The sequence below is a fragment of the Netta rufina genome (genome assembly GCF_964035555.1).
Source record: "Netta rufina genome assembly, chromosome: 1".
In the NCBI taxonomy this organism is placed as follows: domain Eukaryota; kingdom Metazoa; phylum Chordata; class Aves; order Anseriformes; family Anatidae; genus Netta; species Netta rufina.
Window position 1 is genome coordinate 200,186,286 of NC_140123.1, and position 22,500 is coordinate 200,208,785.

At 42.8% G+C, this 22,500-nt stretch overlaps 1 protein-coding gene across 1 annotated transcript in view; it reads right to left on the reverse strand.

The window, feature by feature from the left end:
• The window catches only part of CAMK1D (calcium/calmodulin dependent protein kinase ID), a gene marked incomplete at both ends in the record, with an annotated part of 214,267 nt that overhangs the window by 82,819 nt on the left and 108,948 nt on the right, over positions 1–22,500 (reverse strand). The gene's annotated exons all lie outside the window — the stretch shown is intronic.

Sequence of the window (22,500 nt, forward strand, 5' to 3'; positions counted from 1 at the left end):
AGGCAGGGTGGGGGCTGGAGGGTTTTGCCCCCATGCAGAAGCCGGAGCATGTGTACAGAGGCCATACAACAGCTCCATGCCCCTTCCCACTGAATTTGGCCCACTCTGATGTCACACCCAGTCTGTATGCCCAAATTTCCCTGAAGTGTTATTAAGCACTGCATGCTTTCCATCCAAAGGCTCCTGGCAGGTTTTCTACACCCTCATGACACGGAGCAAGAAATCCTTCAAATCATCACCCCTGAGAATTGCTTCAGTCTCCATAGAGCTGCTTTCTTCTCCCTCTGAACACAGTTACATAAACACAGGATTTCTGAAAAGTGACTGAATTTGGTGCTCTGCCATGTGGATTTTCTGATGTCTCCTAAGGGCTGAGCCTCCGCTGACACTTCTCACGAGGGACATGCACAGGCAGATCATGCAGTGACATAAACCTCACTTCTAAAGGAAACCAGGTTTAAAATACAGCCCAGCAGGTGGGCTAAGGGCATGGGTTGTTCCCACCAAGCCTCCAGGACCTCTGGTTTGTCAAAATCGTAGCTTTAAAGAGAAAAATTATCTCTCTAAACATACATATAATTAACTACTCAGAGCAAAGCCTCTCTGGGTTTGCTCCTTAAATACTTAACAAACAATTTCCAAAGGATGCATTTAACTTGTGCAAGCCCTAAAGAGACAACCAGTACAACTCCAGGGGCAGAATATTAATTACACCAATTACAGACAATTGTTTTAAGAGCAAGAGAAAGCTGGGAAATGCCACGCACAGTCTGCTTATTAAACAACATACGGACATGCTCAGAAAGAAGGTAAAAGTGCCTTATCAGCAAATGCAGAGCTCTTTACATGTCTCAAGGTTCAAGAGGATTAATTAAAAAGCTTAATTATGTGTCAAGACCTTGTCCTCAGCACTCCCAAGCATCCCAATGTCTGTGTGATGATGCTGAGAGCAGAAGGTCCCCAGTGCCTGGCAGGGTCTTTCCCGTAAGAACAGAGACTAATCCAATTTCCTCTGAATTCACCAGAAAGATTACGACTGACCTGAATTTATGCCCACAATCAGTCATCAAAAGCTGTCTTCATATAAGGACCTCCATGTACAGGAAATTTAACTTCAACAACAAGTGAGCCTAAATACAATACGCTACAGGATGTCAGAGCAGAAAATACGTGAGTAGGCTCTTCACTTTGCTTAAATATTGGGAAAATCCCATGATATTTTAGCAAAATTTCCTGGTAGACCGCATCACAAATCAAGTTCTTCTTATTGAAAGCAGGAAACCGATAGACCACCCACTTGGCTTTGTACGGTCCCTTAAGGGTTGCAATTAGGGCAAGGACAGTTTTGCTTTGTTTCGGTGAGCTGAAGGCACTCTTAGCTCCCAAAAGACATTTCCAACAAATATTCACTTTTAATGGAAACTCTCATGTGTGTTTATTCATTTTCCTTTATGCACACGCACAGGCATGTGATCGTCTGTGTACCTGATACCATCATGACAGAGAAGGTGGTTTTAATACCAGTAGTGATAGCTGTGTAAAGCCTCCAACGTAGTCTGCTGCACATTTTTACCGCACACATATATTAATGCCTTTCCATATGTGTGTGACAAATCAAACGCTTTGCATTTCTATTTTTATTTTCTATTTCGAGAGCCTCCTTTTTATTTTGAGAACCTCGGAGGTTCTCCAAACTCAACCCAAGCCCTGTGAGGCAGCTGCCAGCAACACCTAGCGGTTGCACGCCCGTGGGTAACAGGGGGGAGCACCCACAAAGACGAGCAGTTGGGGTGGCAGAGGGCAGAGAGGAGCCCATCAGACACACAGCGCTGCAGGCTGAGGGTTGCCACAAGACCTTCTCCCTTTCCTTATTTGCAAAGCAAATGGGCCCTGTGCTGCTGCACTGTCTGAAGGCGGATGCACTTGCTCAGCTTTAAAGCGATTCCTTGGCAAAAGATGCAGGGAGAAAAAAGAAAGCAGAACGAAGGAGCGAGACAGGGGACAGAAAACCCAAGAAGAAAGGAAAAGAAGGCAGCAGAAGCTGAATCACCCCCAAAGAATAAAAGGAGTCACCCTGTAGGGGTTAAGATATTTGGAAGAAGATGTCCTACGTGGTGACAACCATCCACAGCAGCCACCCATTGACCATTGGCACTGGACAGGCTCACTGTGATGGTCAGAGGCATTTATTTCTGCTCTGCCTCAGCCTCCCCATGACCAGCAGGGCCTTCACCTTGCTGTTACGCAGTGCTTAATGTTCCTGCCAAAGCGCACATCGCTTGGCTCGCACAACATTTCCATGCTCAGAGGGAATCCCGAACGATACGCTATTTAAAGGAAAATGGAATTCAAAATTAGAAAATGACAATAATCAATGGAGCTAGCTCGGGCAGAAGGCTACGGGTTAGATCCAGCTGCATGTTGGGCTGGTGAAGCCGAGAAGCTGTGAGCTTCCCAGCAGAGGTCACTGCAGCCAGCAGCAACCGCTGCTGCTCTTTGCTTAATCTGCAAGAGTTTGTGCAATCCTTTCATTACTTTAAAATATGGGAGAGCGATCACCTGGAGTCCTGCTACAAAACAATGAAGCTTCCCTGGCTGAACACCTTTCTTTATGACACCACCTCGGGATTTGTGGGATCAGGTGTGTTACTGACGTGGTGTTTTGTCCACCCTGCAAAGCCCAGAGGGGAGCAAGGCAGGTGTGAGGCACTCCTCAGCAGCACCAGACACATGGGGAATGGGGACAGATACTCCTGGCTTGCAGAGATGCTCAGGTAAATCAAGAAATGAGAAAAACACCATGCAGCGGCAGTGACTTGATGGTCACAGATCAGGAAGGATTTGGGGATGGCTTACTGAACTCTGCTTTTATCCCCATTTAGAAGCACCACGTGAATCTCAAAGGTTCAGGGATTCATGCTGCTCAAAACGCCTCTGTGCAGCCTCATGGTGATCTCTCTCAGCAGAAATACTCACCCAGCTACCTGAGCTCCTCAGCACCTGCTGGGGTTTATTCTTTCAAAGGTGCTGTTCTCACTTGGCAGAAGGAAGGCAGTATGCAGAAAAGCTAAAGGGGTTATCTGCAATCTGATGGGAAGATGAAGCAGATTGCCCAAAGCCAGGGGGACTCATTATTCCAGTTTCCTTTCTTGGAGGGACACAGTGGTGACAATGCCCCAAAAGCAAACATCAAAACCTGGGCTTGGATAAAGCATTTTAGATCAGTTTATATAAATTGTTACAAACAAGAAAACATCCATCTGAGGAAATCTCCCTTATCACTCTTTCAACCTCCACTTTCTCACACTTGATATTTTTCTGGCTGCTCTCCCTCCTTCCTGGCAAGCCCCAGGTGCTGCTTCCATCTCCCGCACCCCACTGTGTCCCCAGAAATCCCCCTGTGTTTGACACAAAGGGAAGGTGCCACCTCCCATGAGATTCAGCTACAAGACCAGGAGCTGCTGGAGTCCTGGGGACAAAGAAGGGGAAAAAATAGCTGGAAGAGAGAATCAGGGAAATTTAAGTATAGGGGAAAAAAAAAAAAAAGGAGTGATTAATCCTAGTAAGAAACTAGGAAAAGAAATGACAGATTCATCAAATTCAGAGCAGCACTGATTTGAAAGCTGTGCAGGCAGACACGAGCCACAAGGCATGATGCAGATGCAACTGAATAAAATTATAGGATTTTCCCTCTGGCCTTTCCAGTCTGTTATTCTGCTCATGTGCTTCTACGGAGGTGTCAGCAACATGAGCAAACAGGGGCAGTGCTGTACCTGAGCAATATAACATGTGTGAACTATAAACTGTAGATTAGATTAAATATAAAAATCTAATAAAAATACTTATAGATAACCTAATGTACATATAAGAATTGAATCTAATAATCTATGTATTTATAGATTGAATATAAGAAACTACAGCATATATGAACCAATGATCTAATTGCTAGCTAGGACTTGGAGGAATGAACTGAACAGGGCAACCAAGGACTTCGGGTGGCTTTTCCAAGCACGGCAGCTGTGCAAACAAGGGCTGACGGGAGAGCGTTTGATCTGCTGCAGAGCACCAAGCACTGACCGGTCCTCTTTGCTTGCTGTGGAGTCATTGTGCAAGAGCGTTTGGGGACTCATCATTTTTCCCTGACTGCTACAGCACCCAGTGCTGCTGAAAGGCAGAAATATCTTCCTCTGAAAGAGCTGAAACCTGCCTATGAAACAAGATCTGACTTGACCAGGAATGGCGTTTGGACAACACTTCCCATCACGCCGAAATGGATGTGCTGTGGTGTCGCAGTAGCAATGAGTACATGGTGAGGAACCCCAGTGATACCAAAATCCACTCTCATCACTAGACAGCAGAGAGCTACCACATCCCACTCACTGCCACCAGAAGGGCAGAAGTGCCACAGGATCAGAACAAGCCCCAACAGGTAAAGCTCACTTCAACATTCAACAAAAAATAAAAATTTAAAAAAAATAATAAAATCAATATACTCTGCAGGCTTTAGCTGGAGGTTGCTATTAAGAAGCAAAGGACTGAATTATGGAAGTTGATGTACAATAAAGGAAGCTAAATCCTTTAATGACTGAGCTTCCCATGCACCTCTGCTGGCTCCCAACCATCGCAGAGGCCGAGCAGATGAAAGAAAACTGGTTGCATATTGCTGCGGATCATTAATTAGAGGGGCAGCACAGATGAAAGCCAAGGACCCAGATTTTGCTGTTCCTTTGGCTGCCAAGCTGGCAGGAGAGCGCGTTAAATCTCCTATCTGCAAAGGCATGCTACAAACTGTGATTGAATCACTTATATTAACATCTATCATATTTAACATTGAAAACGAGGATCAGTTAGAAGAATACTGTACATAAACCTTGGGCAAACATGAGAGCTGTTTAAGTAGGGCAGGTTTCCCATGTAACAACTCTTTTCGAGCCAGAGCGTTGCATTTCCAAGACATGACATTTAATGCTGTACCTCCACGAACAGCACGTGTCAGGGATGAAATGCCACAAGAAAGCAAAAATAATTTTGCAAAAGCCCAAACTAACAAAGCCTGAGTCTGTAAGTATTTGTGGCTTTTGGTAACCAAATGCCTTTGCAATTGAGTACTCAGTTATTTCCACCTATGCCCCACAGCAGCATGGGGTTACGGGTTTGAGGAATTCACCCCTTGGCCAAGGGAAGTGTTTTAATCACAGTTCCTGCTCTGAGAAAGAGCAGTGGGATCTGTGGTGCCTCCTCTCCACGTGAGGTCTCTTATAAGTCGGATCTTTGAAAATCAACTGGACATGAATGATGGAAGGAGTCACACCACCAACTCCATCCCCACCCCTTCTTATCCCACAGCCCCCAAGCATCCTCCAGGGTGGGTATTTTGCAGATGGATATTCCCCATATAGCTCCACTGCTATTTGCATGACCAGAGTTCGGCTTGACACTTCTCCCATCGTCCAGGTTTCCCTCCCACGTGGACTTTCTGGTGTGAACAGAAGAAATGAAAGCTCCAGTCCAGGCTTCTTCACACAGCTGATATTTATCAGGTCTCTCCTCCACGGATTCCCTCATATCTTTTAAAAGATGACTTTATAGCAGCTCTTTCCCCCTCAAACAGCCAACGTGCACGTGGTAGTGCAGCAGTGGTGGGTTCTGTGGCTACCGAAGGGGCTGTGGTCTCTGGCATCTCAGTTCAGTGGTCTCCCTCTTGCTCACTCACAACACACATGCAAATAATGGGAAACTTAGAGAACCCTCCACTAGCCACAGAGCAGAGGTGTGAACAAAAGCAGGCAGATGTCAGTTGTTCTTCACAGAAGTGGCTCTCCAGAGCTTACAAAATCAAAACATCTTGTTTTTTTCCCCCAACTGCACGTAGATTGCCTTTTTTTTATTATTTTTTAAATTATATCCTTAATTTTCTTATTACAAAGATCTGAAGGAGCATTACTGGATTGAGTATTGAATATTCACTTGCATTGAAATAATAGGGAACTCATATTATGAGCAGAAAAACAGAAACATTGCTAACCATGTCTCATGGCCAGATGGCATTTTTGACCTCGTCTGATCTTCTTCCACTGCAAAACCTTTTGTTCCCACCCACACTGCACACCTTGCCTTGCTGGATCTATCGACTGGGCAAGGGAGAGCTAATTCCAGCTCAAAGCCAGATGGTTCAGACCCCGTATGGCAGAATAGCTAACCCTCTGTGGCTGGAAGGCCAAAGAGTTGAACTTTGAGGTCACATGTGGTCTGCAAACCACAGACTGTTCATAACATGTGATGGAAATTAACATTTTCTCTAGCGTCTTTAGGATCTCTGTGTTTCTGTGATGTTAACTGGAGTGGATAGGAAATATTATCCTACTGCCTGCTTTGAAAAACCTGCAAGGAGAGGAAGACCCTGGATGCCTTGGAAGATGGGACTTAAAGGCCAACATGGTGGGATGTATCAGTTCATTTATCTTCCCTCAGCCCCAGTACTGGTAGCCAGTGGCAAGCAGCCTATAGCAGGCATTCAAAGCGAAGAAGGGACAGCCAAAATCCAGGAGGCAGATGCCCACCAAAAGGCCCTCTCCTATTAACCTTAGAAGATGATAATAATTTTCCATTTATTTTTTTTCCTGGTTTAGTTGTTTCATGATTTAGCACTTCAATTTGAGAAATAATTTGCTGTATGTAAATAAATGAGCTGGGATGGGATTTGTCTCGAGCAGGTGTCCCAGCATGGTGCTGAGTGTTTCTGCTATCCATGGAGCTGCCTTCTTCAGGGCTTGCCTGGGATTATTACCTTCTGCCCAGAGGAAAAAAGTTGGAGATGTGCCAGAAGACCTCATCATGTGTTAATATAAGTTCTCCTCTCTCCATTTCATCTTTCATATCCTACCCATCACCTCCATGATCCGTTCCTCCTCAAGGGTGAAGATCCAGAAATCTTTCTAACCTTTTCAATGGCCTTCCTTCCCCAGCACTGCACTTCTAGCACCGATGCCAGCCTTATGCACCACGTTCACAATATATTCTTTGAGATTTCAGTGCAGTGTCAACTTGGAGATGTTTCACAGCTGGAAACTTGAGTTTTGTAGTTCAGCAGCTGTAGCACTAACTGGCTGTGACAAAACCTGCCCACATAAACCTCACCATTTCTGTTCTGTGCCCTACCTTGTCTTGTACTCCCAAACCATGTAATCCTTCTTTTCATTTCTAATTTCTCCAGATCCTGTGAGCAGAAACTAGTCTGGCTTTTTCACCACTAGGGGCACTTGCTGATGAGCAGCCTGCATGGTGGCATCTTCCCTTTACCACTCTGCTCTGCAGTGCAGCTTGAAAAAGGGGAATTTTGCTCATCTTAAAAAATAGCTTGTTTTCCTCCTAGGGAGGGGAGAGAGCTGTATGAACCTCCTCAGCCACACAGCATGTGTATTTTCCTTCTGGTGGCACTTTCCAGCTGCCAGGCACCATGCCAAAGGCATGCTGAAGGCAATATCCTGGCAGTTTCTGAAGAAGTAGCTGGCTCCAGCTGTTGTGCTGCTGTGTGCATTAAGCATGCAAGGAGTGAGCCCACAGGCGCTGCTGCCTCCCCAGGACACAAGCTGAGGTTATGCCCTGTTCTGCCTTATCTCCAGATCATAACAAAGCTCAGACAAAGGCTGAACATGCCCGGCACAGACATATGGGTTTTCACTAGGCACTGATGTTCACTATAACCCCATACAAACGTATCAAATGAGTGTAGGCACTTTGAGACTAAAAGTGAGGGTTTCTTGGACTGCACACCCAGACTTAGGTACCAAACTTGTGTCCAACTGTTTATTTTAGATACGAAAATAAGTGAAGTACTTGTCTCGAGTGTTTTAATGTGAAGGCTGCTCAGTAGCCTTTAAAGAAAGCAAAATTCAAGTTCTATTGCAGAAACTCACAGCTCTAGAAGGAAGACTAGGACCAAATAACCTTCTAACATGCTTGGACTCCTACAATAGGACCAACACCTGCTTGTAAAACAGCTGGGATATCCCTACATAAGTGCTATCCCTGATTTCAGGAATATCCCCAATTTCCACAAGAAGCTGACCAAGCCATCAGAACAAGGGTTTCCAAGCAGAGGCTTACAATTGGCAGTGCTCAAAAAGGCTTGCAAAGCTTGAGCAAAAACTCTCCAGACTGTTTAATTCAAAACACATCAAAACAAATATTAATGATGAATTAATCATTAAAGGTGAAAAAGATAAAAGTAGTGGCTGCAGGGATTTATCTCAGCCAAAAACAGAGAGCCATCTTTTAGTTGTTGGCAGCGGCGTTGTTTTTCCAGCGTGGAGGAGTGTGGGTTTACATATGCAGCCAGTAATTATAGCGGGTTCCCACTCCCTTGCCCAGGAGATGTGGGAGCTACGTGCCATTAAAAGTGGTGAGCAGCTCCTGGGCTGAGGTGGCTCACTCTGACAAGGTTTCATGCAATGAAAAATCAACAAAAAAAGAGGCAAGGTTTGCAAAACCCATGAAAAACACTGCCCTAAAGGCTGACACTCCTGGGGAGGGTGGTTATCCCAGTACCTTGCCTCACCAAATTAGAAGCCCTTATTTAGTTTACAGCAAATGAAGGGGTGAATAAAGGGTATAATGCTCTTTTCATAGCCTCCTGGTTCTCAGATGAGTGCAGTATGTACACATACATTCGGTGGTATCTGCAACCTGACAGCAGATAGTACACTTCTGAAAAGAAAGTTCTGCCATCCGTGAAATATCCATTTGACACAGACACGGGGATGTAGTTGCCTACTATTATCTCCTTCATTGGTTTGAATACATACTAATGAAGGGTGAATGTTATACCACCCACACACAGAAGTTACACAAAAACATGGAAAACTGCCTGTTTGGAGGAGCAAGGGACTGAGAGGTAGAACAAAACTGAGTATTTCATTCCACCATATGGGAAATAAATATAATTTTCACCCAGGCGTCACAGCTGGGACTCAAAGCTGTGGCTTGCACAGGATCTTTAGTTATTGGTTTGTCCTAAAAGCCAGTACATATGGTTGAGGTGGACCCATACTGCTGATGGCAAGGACAAGAAATGGCAAAAAAATGAGGATCATGTACGTACTCAGAGGATGATCACATTTTTTCCACAAGCAAAGCTGAAAAGCAAACAGGTAACCAAGCACGCCTGGCATCCTGAGCATAAACTTTTTTGCCTCCCAGTGAGCTTGATGAGCCCCTTGCATGCTCAGCGCTGCAGATGGGGCTATCACAAATTGTTGCTGGGCAGCCTGGTAAATCACAAGCCTCTATTGAATCCTGTCAGTGTGTGTGTGTGTGTGTGATAATTAAAGCCCATTACAGTTCCTCAGTGCCATGCTAGAGGCCAACACTGTCAGATTTGCCCAGCTGCAGTTGTATCCCACAGTGAGAAACATGAATGCTCTCCAAAAGCGGTGGGAGTGTCTGTGGGTACAGGGGGGATAATAATCACTCTGCTTCCACTAGCACGTGTGCTTTCGAGTCCCAGTTTTGCACATTTGTGTCCTGCAGACCACAGTGGACAGCCCAGCTCTCTTAATTCCCCCATGCAATCCTTAGCTGGCATCTCAGCACTGGCCTGACTCAAACACTTGGTCTGCTGTGACGAGCCACATGACAAACCACGAGGAAAAAACTGCCAGAAACACCCTTCTTCTCCACCAAGCTACTGGGAAGCCAATTTATTTTATTTATTTAGAAAGACAGAAGGATAAGTAAGAGGCTAGGCAGGTTTCCACGTTTCATCATTGCTGTATTAGGACACTCCTACACAGAAGGCTGCTCCCCCAGTTGCCTGTGGGAAGTGCCAATAGCCCTCGGGTGAGTCATATACACCCTATAACATAAGAGAGTAAGTGGGAAAGCTCTGCACAGCGGGGGATTGATCTCAGAGGACGATCACAGCGCTCTGTGTTCATTATGAGCTACTGTTCTCAATCATGGTGTTGAGAAAGCCAAATTCCAGGGCAGATTTTCGTTTCCTGCAAGCGGCATGAAAGCTGTGGGACTCCCGAATGTCCTGGAGCCACTGCTCTGCACATCACATAATGACAGAGGAAAGTACAGTCCTCTGTAACTGTGCCTGCCATTTTAAAACTAAGTGAAGGCTACTGATGTTCAAGCTTGATTTATTTTGAATCTTCTCTGATAGTGGAGGCAGAAATAAGTCTCCTACTTCCACTGCTATTGGGCTTGCTTTGCACGCCATCTTCAGGAAAGAAGCAGAGGGATGGAAAAGAAAGGAAATTCCCAGTGTTTTCCAAAACCCAATGGGGAGAATTAATCATGGCATAATTCAGCCAGGCCAAATCTTGAAATATTTAATCAGGCAAGGCCACTGGGAACCTCACTTGGCTGGATTCAGATTTTGGCAACATCGCTGTAGAGTACGAAGTAGATCTGAACTTGACGCACCAAGTGGCAGAAAAGTCACTTAACCATAACAGTGTAATTAGCACAAATTCTTGCTAATAAGGATGCATTTGGCTTGTGTATGACAGCTAATTGGTTTTTAACCAGGTGAGAATAGGGCTGCAAAAGTTAATCTCCCCAGTTTTACAAAGGATATGATAAAAAGGGTCTAATTAAAAATTAAATAGTGTTGAAGTTCATTTATTCTTGCTACTTGTCTTACGGTGGCGTACAGGGACCCTATGTATAGGTTTCTATTTTTAGTGGAGAGAAACCTGGATTCACATGTCCCCAGTGTGCCATCGGGGAGGTAGCAGAGGAGGTTAAACCAGAAGCCAGGTCTATACTTGCAGCCACCCGCCCAATAAAGAGTACTTGAATTTGCTGTTCCTTCTTTTGCCCATAGCATGGAAGTAAATTTCCAAAAACACCCACTTAGTAGTCAAGGACCAAACTTTTAGAGATTATTAGTCACCTTATGATGCAAGAAACTTCCTACAGTAACTATGCATCAAAGCACTTTCAAACATATTCCCAAGAATCTTCAGATAGTTAAATGTTTTGAAAATATATCTGCAAATGATTGCTAGGGTAATATAGGCACTAAAGAGCTGGAAGCCAAGACTCCTTCCATAGATTTAAAACCTAATAATCACTGCAGATGATTTTTTTTTTAAATATGCCACTACAGCACTATCCTGCTCAAGAACATGGATGTTAACAATGCCAGTGCTTCAGACACCAACAAGGAGAATATTAGTGTCATAAACTACTGTTTATGACATTATTAATGTTTATTAATGTTAAAAGATGATAAATACCTCCTGCAAAATGCAGGCAAGTCAGACTGTAAGAACAGCAGGGCTAAAGAAAAATATTGCAACGACATGTGGATTATTTTTCCATTTTACTAGGTTTTATCACTGCCCATTGATTCTTTGTGTGCCACAATGAAGCTGAAATGGGAATGAAAATAGTTGGAAAATAAGAGCTCATAAATATATTTCAAAGGATAATGACAGCAGCTTTATCTTTATCAATTCCTGTTTTTATTCACTTAACTAAGGAGAAATCAGTATGAAAAAGTGGGTTGTTTCATGGCATTTAAGAGAATGATTTCTAACCAAATGACTTCTAAACTACAGCGCTATAGATTTCTAATATTTTATGCAGCCAAGTCACACATACAAGTCACACACAGTGACTCATTTTTTCCTAAGCAATACATCTAATTAATTCAAGGTGTTTAGAATGAAAGGTAGCTATTAGACGATGTCTAAAATAAATGGTACTAAATGCAGCCTTGGAGCTGATGGACATAGGGCATTCCAGTAACATCACCCTCTCCTCTGTGTTGTACACTACAAATAACACTGAGTTAATACATTTAAATCGTGTTCTTTGTAAAGTGCTTCTGCTGATAGTGCTTGTCAGGATGATATTAGAGGACCCCCAAAACAACAAATCTTGCTTCACCAAGGGCGCATCAGCTGGGTGCTGAGTGGAGCATGTTTTTGGGAAGAAGGCATTTTCCAACTCAGCCTTCACTTGCTTCTCCCACAAGAAAAAACGAGCTGCAAAGCAAAGGGTGTGATTTTATAGCACTCACTCCTGCTTATTGTGTGCTCGATTGAGACAATGCATTAAGTTTACATCACTTCATGAAACAGACATCAAAACTGCATCTTTTTTACCTCAGCTTTACGAAGCTTCCATACCTTCAGTGCCTTGATACAAATTGCAAGTAAATTAGTTCATAGATATGAGCACAGGAAGTAAAATAAACAGCAAGGAAAGTAGTCGGTGATGTGATCAGCATCACAAACTTTAGAGGTTGGAAGTTCATTTCTAGACCAATGTAGACATTCTCACAGGTCTCATCAGCCACAATCTGGTGATCTCCTGAGAGGTGGATTTAGAATAAAATGTATAGAACCTCTCACTTCCAGATGCAGCACAAATACAAGCACAGATGCTCCTATACAATTGTAATTTATGCCTAAGCTTAAAACTTAGAATTACACAGGTCCACATCTATTATGTCTTCTCACATTTCACATTCTCATGTGAAATACCTCTTCCAGTTTAACTTTGAATTACTTTGATATTGGAATTTATTGTAAATCCTGATACATTTGTTTCTATTTAGGCATTCTATCCCAGTCTTTTTGCCTCGTTTTATTGCTATACCCACCGACTTACACTTCAGCTTGTGCATTACTGCATTACTATGTTATTCTGTGCTCTGATGGGATTTTAAAATAACAACATATTTGATGCAAATAATTGTTTCCTCCAGACAGGAGGACATTTGTGTGTTCTCAATAGGACTGCAAGAAGGAGGAAGCTACCTGCTGAGTTAATGCTTGCAGCTCTGAGTTTCCATTAACCTCCTAACTTGGACCATTTTTCATTATGAAATCATGACCTTCAAACCAAGCATATGGAAAAAAGTACATTTCTCCCCACTCACATAGCTCTGAAGTGTGACTGAAAACACTGTTCTCACACTTTTAAAAAATCCACCTTTGAGCTAGGACCAAAAATAAAAACTTGTAAAACCAATGGAATCTGTTCAAGAAGTTAAGAGCATTTCAAAGGGAGCCAGAGTTAGCATGGAAACATGCTCAGGCTTCACACTGGCACAAGCTACAGGTAAACATTTTAAACAAATGCTCTGGAAATATTTAGGAAAAAAGAATCATAAATCCACATTTCCAAAATATGTTCTCTTTTTTTTTTTTTTCCTTTTTTTTTTTTTTTTCTTTTTGTTTTTCTCACTGAGACAGCCATAACACACAAGACAAGGGACAAGAAAGCTCCCCAAGGGGTAACACAGATTTCAGTGACCCAAAACCATGTCTGTAGTACTGGTCATGCCACATAGTCATAATCCCATGTACAAAATCTGCTGAGCAATTAACATTACATCAGTCGTGCATGCGCTTAATTCACACACAATTCACTGCTGTCACTGGGATTAATAAAGACTGTTGAATTATGTTTTGCAAATTCCATACCAGATACAGGTGGGGAAGGTGAGGATCTGTTTCTAAGTTGTCATTTTGCTTTTGACAGGCATAAATATACTTCTGAGTAGATAATCAGAGTCATCAAATCTCAGAGCATTTAATCACTCAGCAGGAACAGTTAAAACACTTAAAATTAATCTTGCATTAGCTTAATTGTTACTCTGTGCTTCCCATTGTGTTTGGATTTTCGGGTTTGTTTTCACCTCTTATTTTCTCCTCTGGTTTCAGCTGCCTCCTCCCCATCAATTTGCTCTTTGTCAGAAGTTTGCCTGAAGGTGGAAAGCTCTTCCCTGCTCCGTGTCAGGCTCTCTGGCGTGCAGAGGTTGGCTCTGCAGCTGGTCTTTGTGCTACCCATGCTGTGTAACAGCACAGGGTCATGTATGGCTTCCAAAGGCTTGTGCTTCTATTTGTGCTGTCTGTGAGACCCCACTCAGAGGGACAATCAGGGACATGTGCTAAGGAAGGGGAGGGAAGAGCCCCAGATGTACATATTATGGTTACTGCAGTCTCCTCTCTGGTGTTTTTCATGCACTCATACAGCAGCAAAGCACATTTCCTAGTCTGTGTTATTGAATGCACACTACATGGTGATTCTACATACTCCCTGAAACATAAAACATTTATTTCCTAGTCCATGTTATTCATTGCACACTACTTGGTGGTTCTACCACTATCTATTCCCTGAAATATAACACATCTATTGCTATCTTCTAGAATCTTAGCCTATTCCCCATCTTACCTATCTCACTGAATACTCACCTCACCTCACTCCTCACCTCAACTCACAAGGTGGTGGTGCCCATCAGGAAAAGAACAAGAGTTTCAAACATGTACTTTTATGCTGCCAGTTATACTTGCTGGATGTCCACATATTTTGTAGCTGATAATTTTACTTAGAGTGACCATCACTGGAGGGTCCTAAAAACCTCCAATCAATCTTCCTGATTCCTTGTGCTCTCCTCTGCCTGCATCAGTCTCCCATACCACATGTGCCCCTGCAGTATGAACAATTTTTGCTCCACATTGTAACAGCTTCTACCTATCGGCAACCTTTGTGCTCCTGATCCAACACCTGTTAAGACAGAGGAGCGGAGCAGAAAAGACATCTTCCTGCTCCTATCCCCAACTAGGTGATCACATTATGGGATGGTCTCTTTACGATCCCTGAATCCTGTGCTCCCAATGCCTGGTGCCAATTTAATAGAAATGGATGAAAACACCCAAAACTAGGAGGTTCCTTAGTCTGGCGGCAGCTGCAAACCCCCACAGGGAGATGGAACTGGTGAGCTGCCAGGTTTCTCCCTGCATGGCCATGTGTCCCCACCAGGAATGGACCACACAACCACTTGTTGCTACTTCTTCAAAGCAGTGAATCCCTCCCAACTGGGTGCCTATCTCCATAAAGAGCTGCAAGGTCTGGTTCCAGAATGAACAGACAATGTACAGCCTGGAAGAAGGTCACCAAGCTCCACAGAGCCTTTTTTAATTCTGGGCAAATCTCCATCCAGCATTTTGACTTTCTGGAAGGCTCCTCCAAGGTTTCCAGCTCCTTCTGTGGATCATTTCCACAAGCCTTGGACCACACTAAGTAAATCTCCATCCTACTCTGGCTCTCAGTGTTTCCTTTTCCTTCCAAATAACAATGCTACAGTTTGAAGGCGGGACTTGGCCAAAGATCGCTGCAGATAAACAACCTCCATCTCTTTTTCTCCAGAATAGCAATCCACTTGGGAGGAAGAACACAGATGTCTAATGGTCCAAAGGAACTCAACTTCCAGTTGATTAAAGTAGAAATGGCCCTTGAAAGTGGAAAAATTCACCAAGGGAGGGAACTACAGACCTGGAAATGAGCTGAGATTTCTCTCTCTTAGCACCCATTGAGACAGATATGCCAGCTGGGAACGCAGCGTAAGCAGAGCAGGCTGAGGATATGCTGACTTGGCAGACTGTGAGCATAGCTCCTACCAAAAACTTCCTCTCCCTTGCAGAAACCCCGAGGAAGGAGTTTGCCTTCTGAAAATAACTCTGCCAGCTGCCTCCTGGGATGAAACCACCCGCTGCGTAAGATGCTGCCTCGTTCTAGAGTGTGCCTGCGTATGTGCCTGCTGGGGACATTAGCTGTGAAAAGCATTTCTAAAGGTGGTTAGAAAAAGCCAGAACACAACCTTCTGGAAAATGTTGCTAACTCCTTCCCAGACTAAAACATCTCGCTGCCTTCTTATTGCACCCAAAAATTATATTAAAAAGAAGCTTCAAACATAGAAATGTAAAATTAGCTACAAAACATTAAACAGGTGTGTGTATGGACTGCATTTTATAACAGCAAAAGCAAACTGATTAACATGCCATTAAGTTTAGAAAAGAACTAGCAATTCCTAATCTACCTGGTGCCTTACTCAGACGTCATTGTGATGGTTTGCAGCAGAGAACAAGAGAACAGACAGACGTGTGCGCACCCTCTCTGCTCACTCCTTGACGATGTTAATCCTCCATTTCAAACAGGATTTACTTTTCATCATTTTATAAACAGGCTGATGGGTTTGTTTGTGGATGAAGTGTCCATCCACAGTGGGGAATGAGACCAACAGCTGAAATCAAGAAGCCAAGTTCTTTACTGAGCTTCATACCATGGTCCAGAATTGATGCAAAGCTCTTACCTCCCTAACACTTGACATGAGCATTTGCTTCCAGCTGTCCTGAGAAACCTCATCTACAGACTGACTTTTTAATCAAATATTCATGGATTTCTAATGCAGAGACCCCTGATTTCCAGCTGAGTGCCCTTGAAATGGGGAGTGTTAAGCATTTTTGAAAATCAGTCCATTTAAGACAATGACCTATTTTAAACCCAAGTAACTTCTAAGCATTCAGTATGATTAAATGTAGTCTGAGAAAGAGGATCCCTCCCATGTGTAGTGCCAATCCCAATATAATCTCTCATCCAATGAGAAAACCAAGCAATATCTGTCTCTTTAGGGGTGCAGGGCTCGTGTGAACCTGACAATTTGGAACAAGAGCTACTGTCTGGCATTTGAACTGAGAACAGGCCATTGCTTCTTACAACTGCGAGTTTCCAGATGCTCTGGATGATCCACACAAAAAACCCTTCAGCATCCCACTGGCACTGTTTGCAAGCTGCTCATGCTAACAGCTAATTACATCCAGTTAGATTTTAATTCAGAAACAACCTTGTTGAAGTCAAAGAAATTAAACAGATATAAAACTAACGTAACTAGGAAGAGATTTAGAGCCCAGTTCTCCAAACAAACAAGTTTTGCTATTAGATATTTTAAAATGAAGATTACCCAGCATTTCCTTGTGGTAGCATTTATTTTTTGTTTAACTAAAGGTCAGGCATAATAATAAAAATCTGTTGTCTCATTTGCTTCAAAGGCAGATTTCAGGGCTGGGAATTCGCTCAGTTTTAGAAGAAATTAATTCGTGTCAACAGCCAGCATACTTTGCCAAGCATTTCTTTCACCTCTCCCACCTCTCACTGGGTTGAACGCCACTGTCCAAACCCTCTCACCAAACATCTCCAATCAGCAGACTCCTTGTTTTCCAGATAAAAATCGTCCGTCTACGTCTGGCACCTCTCAGCCTCTTTTCTCTTTAAGCCAACATGCTATTTCACAGAAGGTCTGCAGCAAGCAAGAAAAAAATGATGAAGCTTGGATCTATCCCACCTTGCAGTCCTTCCTCCCACTCTGATGGAGATTTCTTGACAGCACTGTTCCCCCACCAATCTGTCCCTCCTCTTCCCAAAGCCAGGATCTTAGATCTGTAGCAGTCCCACTGGTTCTCATTTTAATTTTGAAGAGCCTCAGCCTTGCTAATATATTTGGAGCTAAGGAAAACTGTATCGCTACACTAAGAGCTCCCTCCACTCCCTATTTATTCAAGGACATTTTCTCCCATAGTGCCTTATCTTTGCCATTGTTTCATGGCCTAATTACTTCCCTTCTGAGAACTTAATTTCATTTATCTCCTTGGAGTCAGACAGGATCGTATCAAATATGTAAACTCAGTTGTGCATGATACTCACACAAACAACAGCTACATCCCTCAGTCTGCATGCAATTCTTGATGTATCACAAACAATCACACTTGGGAAAGGCAACATATATTTCCTAAAGTCCCTGTTTATTGCCAAGGCAGGATGCAATGTTTTTCTGTGTAAATTCAAGTGATTGCTAGCTGGAGCATGCTACAGTTCCCTCTGATGAAACTAAAATATTTTTGGATGAAGAATAAATAACCGTCTTGGAAGAGTCTGAATGAAGAAGCCTCTGACTGAATTCTCTTGGAAAGAAATTGTTTAAACAAGTGTTTGTTTTCTGAAATTTAAACAGGTTTTTGGTGGTGAACCACACTGATTCATACAGCTCAGTGCAGCTAAAAGCGCCCTTTTCCCCTTCTCTATTCTTTATATCTCCATGTTGTTTGCCAGTTATCTCTCTGGGTATTATCTTAAGTGTTGCTACATGAACCCCACTGCCGACCACATTGCTACAACGTGTGTCTGCAGTCAGTGCTGATATCAGACATGTTTTGTTGAAACGTGGAACGATCAGATGACAGGGACTTCTGACCAAATCTTTAAATAACTATGGACTACAATGTTCCCGTGTGCTGGGATGTTTTTTAATGGGTTGTTGTTTTTTTTTTTCAGGCACGTTGCTTTCCTCTCTGTCTGCAAGGAAGAGTGTTTTATAATATGCAAAATGTGTAACAGAAATGACAGAAAAGCTGCATACAAATACAAGAGAAACTATCTCAAGCTAAATAAACAGGAGACAAGGCAATCTCATGTAATATTGTACCTGATATTTATTAATTATTTCATATATACATTTTTTAAAGTGATAGCATAAAGAGCATTTGGGGAATTCTTAGGGAGACTCAATAAATGATATTAATTATATACCTCTCATCTCCAACACAGTGCATGGGAGATCTTCTAACTTTGCTAGTCAACACATGAACTAAAAAAGTAAGCTCAGATTGAAGCCACTGTCATTACTATCCTGCATAAAGGAGAGCAGAGAATGATGTTGCCCAAGGCCCATAACTCACCCAGCATCACTGCTGGTGGTACCATAAAGGTAAGGAGTGGAAACCTCAGAAGATCATGCTGCAGTGTTCAACAAATGCCAACTTGTCTAGTGGTCTGTCACTAAAAATGAATTGGATTAATTTCCTTTTCACAATGCAGAAATCAAAGCAACCTATTTCAAAATAAATATGTCATCTGCAAGGCCAATTAAGTTTTGCAAGCCGTGACCAGGGGGGAGAAGAGAGGATCAAAAGTTGGGTTTTGTAATGAAAGTTGACTGCAATCTAAATTACTAAAAGGCTTTGGCTTGTCATGCTTGCATATTCCTCAAGGTGTAACACTTTGATGACTGCCTGATCAGATCACCCTCTTCATCTATTTGTGGTTGTTAAGAGCTTACTACAACCCTTCCTGAAGAGATGGGCTCTTCTAACAACCTACAGCATCTTGTGTCTTTACCACAGGAGAGCCCCGTTCAGTCCCTAGTTGACCTTACAAGTGCTCACCTGTTAAATATGCATGGAAAAGGCAAATACTTAAAGCAAAAACATAAAGCAAAAAACAAAGTGATTTAAAAAAAAAAAAAAAAAAGACCTTTTTTGCAGTTGGGGCAGATACTGATCCCTAAGATAACAAAATTTCCTAAGAAATATCACCCAAGTTCTTGCTAAATTTGAGGCAAGCAAAGCAGCAAGCCAAGTATAAAGACAAGTTGTTACAACTTCAAAATGTTCTCTTTCACTCCAGTGCCAGATTGACATGTGTCCCACCCTATACAATTATTTGCTATTGCTTCTTGCTATGTGAGATCACCTTTAAAACAGTAATTAGAGGATGTGTTTGTTTAGAGGAGCGCAAATGACTGCTTTGCTCGGGGCCTCCTTAACATGTCATGTTAGCCGGGAACCACACCTGGCTACCAGAAGAAAATCATCAGTGAAAAATAAACAGTCTGTGTGCAGAATGTATCACTTCCCTCCAATGGGGCTCATGCATCATTTAGTGTTTAACACGTTCCCCAGAAGAGGGACATAACTCATGCAAGCATCAGCACTTAACTGTTTGAGGACAGGCAATGTCTTGAGCAAGGTAGGAGCATTTCCAGTTCCCAGGATGGAAACAAAAGGACTTGATCACTACCCTGACACCTGGTGAGAATATTTGCCTTTCCCATATCTGATCAAAGAGCTAACAAAGAAACAGGGCTGGCTGCCTAGTTTCATTCTCCCCATGGGGTGATCAAACATCTGTGCACTGCTTCACACCACAGCATTTCAGCCTGTGCCAGTGCCCTGCTGTGTAGGGGATCAAGAACAGTTTTTGGTACTAATCTAAAAAAGTCTCATAGTAAATTAAGCTTACACTAACCAAGAGAGCGTCCTCCTTTCTACCAGATTGTTATTTCAGTAGTAGCTGTCAGACATGATTGGTTTAATAGGTCCAAGGAAAAAGAGGAAAGATCTCAGAAGCTGATCCAATGCTCTAGGTGAGCTTCCTGAAGAGCAGAAAAGACACAGTATGTGACTTGGTGAAATAATGTTTTGCTTTGTTTTTCTGTGGGAATCACTATTACAAGGCCTTAGTCCAGGATTTCAGCCCTGAAGCACCACCACAAACCAAATGATGATTTTTACTGATGTCCCATCAAATCTGCTGAAAGACCTGTTTGTCTGAGTAAGTTTTTCCCACAGAAAACATTGCCACCTCCCTAAAGTGGAGAAAAAATAATATTATATATATATATATATTTTAATGCACTTCATTGTTTGCAGTGTTGTGAACACAATGCCAAGATGCTATGGTGAAGCACTACTATGAATCATGATGCTTAAAGGTTGTTCCTCTGGGACTAGGAATTGTAGAGACATTTGCACTCTCTTGACAAATAAATGGGTTTATAATATGGTCCGTACCACAGTGCACATCACATCAATGACAGCTTGCACCTTTCTGCTCATAGCAGACAGGTTACTTGTGTGAGTAACCCCATTAACTCCAACCAGAGGAAACAGCAAAAAATACTGGAGTTCCTTTTGGGAGAACTACATTTTACACATCTACCCCTAGAGAAATAGGGGTAGATGAAATAGGGCTTATAGCAGTGGTACCAGCCCAGAGCCTGGGCAGGAAGATGTTAAGGTGTCTGGTGGGAAGCGACAGCAATGAAATGGCTTAGCCTTTCCTAAGTCAGAAATACCACACACAAATTACAGAAATCACGGCGTTGTCTACTCGGTGGAATATGTCTCCTCAGGGCATTCTTTTCAAGCAGACCGCACCACGGTAAAGGTCAGCATCGTTTACAGACAAATCTATTTTGTATTACACGGCGCACACTGTGCTCTGTAAGAGGCAACGTACACACAAAACTAGCTTTCTCAGGTTGACACAAATCCTCATGGGCTTCTGGCTGCAGAATAGAGAGGACTTGGAAGCGCTAGCTCAAGCCGTTCCCACATGGTGCACATTGGGTTAGCCCACGATACGAGCACCTGAACCCCCACTGACTCAGGCAATGAAGACTGGTAGAAGTTCAAGCCCGTGTCTGTGTGGAGTGTTTTCAGTTCATTTTCCAGCTGTGACTATGGATGGAATCTGTCCCTGCCTCTCAACCATAGGGATGCACCTTTGGTGACATTTGGAATTCCTCAAATGCAGGTGTGATCTGGCATGCCATTTCCCTTGGCTTCTTATAACTTCCAGAGCATACCTGTAAAATTCCAGTCTATAAAATACTAAAGGCAAATTTGAACAAACTAAGACTTTGTAAGGGGGTTCACAGCTCCAGTTCATATTCCTGGCACTTGACAACACTTCTTGACTACAGGAATTAACTGTTTGGGAACCTCTTTCAGAATGCAAGTTGGTGAAACTCTTTTCTTGAATCTTGACTTTTTGTTCCCATACTTCCATCATTCCTCTTTTCTCTTTAATTATGTAGTCATAAAACATCTATGTGGCCATGTGTCATGTATAAATATATTTTCTATTTAGAGTAATGTCTGCACGTGTTATGCCTCCCTGGGAAGGGATTATTCTACAAGCATACTCTACAAGCAAGGAGCATTTTTGTTACATTATAGAATAAGTAAGGTTCCCTGGCAGAGCTATAGAAAACCTTCTGGTCCTACCATAGCAGACCCTAGGCAACTTCTTTGATCAGCAGCATAATTCCTCAATGTTATCAAAATTAAAGAGGAGAAAGCACGAGGAATGCTGCTTACAAAACAGCTTGACCAACTACTCACGATGTTCCACTTCAGTTTTAATACAAGGAGATGCACAGCACTGCAAAGCAGTTTTTAATTAACTGTTTTCTCCCGGCAATACTTTTGGCTCTACATAATAGTGCTGATACATAATAGTACTGATATTTATGTAACTCAGCAGTGCTTATGATTTTGCTACAAATGTTATTTCAGTGGGGCTCTGCAACGACCCGACGAGCCCTGTGGTATGCATGGCTGCAGGAGGAGGCTCAGGGAGGAGATGCTTTTAGGACCCCCCAAACTAAAAGTTTAGCCCAAAATAGGAGGAGAAAAGTCTTGTTTTTTCATGCAATCTTCATGCTGGGGAAGAATGCCTCTTCTGTTTTTTTTTTTTTGTTTTTTTTTTTTAGGCTTACCTTCACTGTGATTCTTAGGAAAACCACAGTGCAGCAACAGGCAAGGGCTGGCTGTGGTTCCTGCAAGGCTGATGAATAATGCTGTGGGCTCAGGTACTTACCAGGAAAAATACTTGTATAGGGATTTCCTGAAAACTGTGTCTGATATTAACTCCTCAGCAACTGTACTGCTACTGGAGGCACCCAGCATTTTTCTGCTGTACTGGTTTTAACTTGCCATGGCTAGCTTCTGCTTTCTCTAGAGGGTGCTTTTTTAACGTTTCCTTTCATCCCCCCCATGCCACAGAGAGGTGGTGGTTTCCACCCTGGGGTGTGCAAATCTTTGAGGAAAAAATGAAAAGTACACGCCTATTCAAATG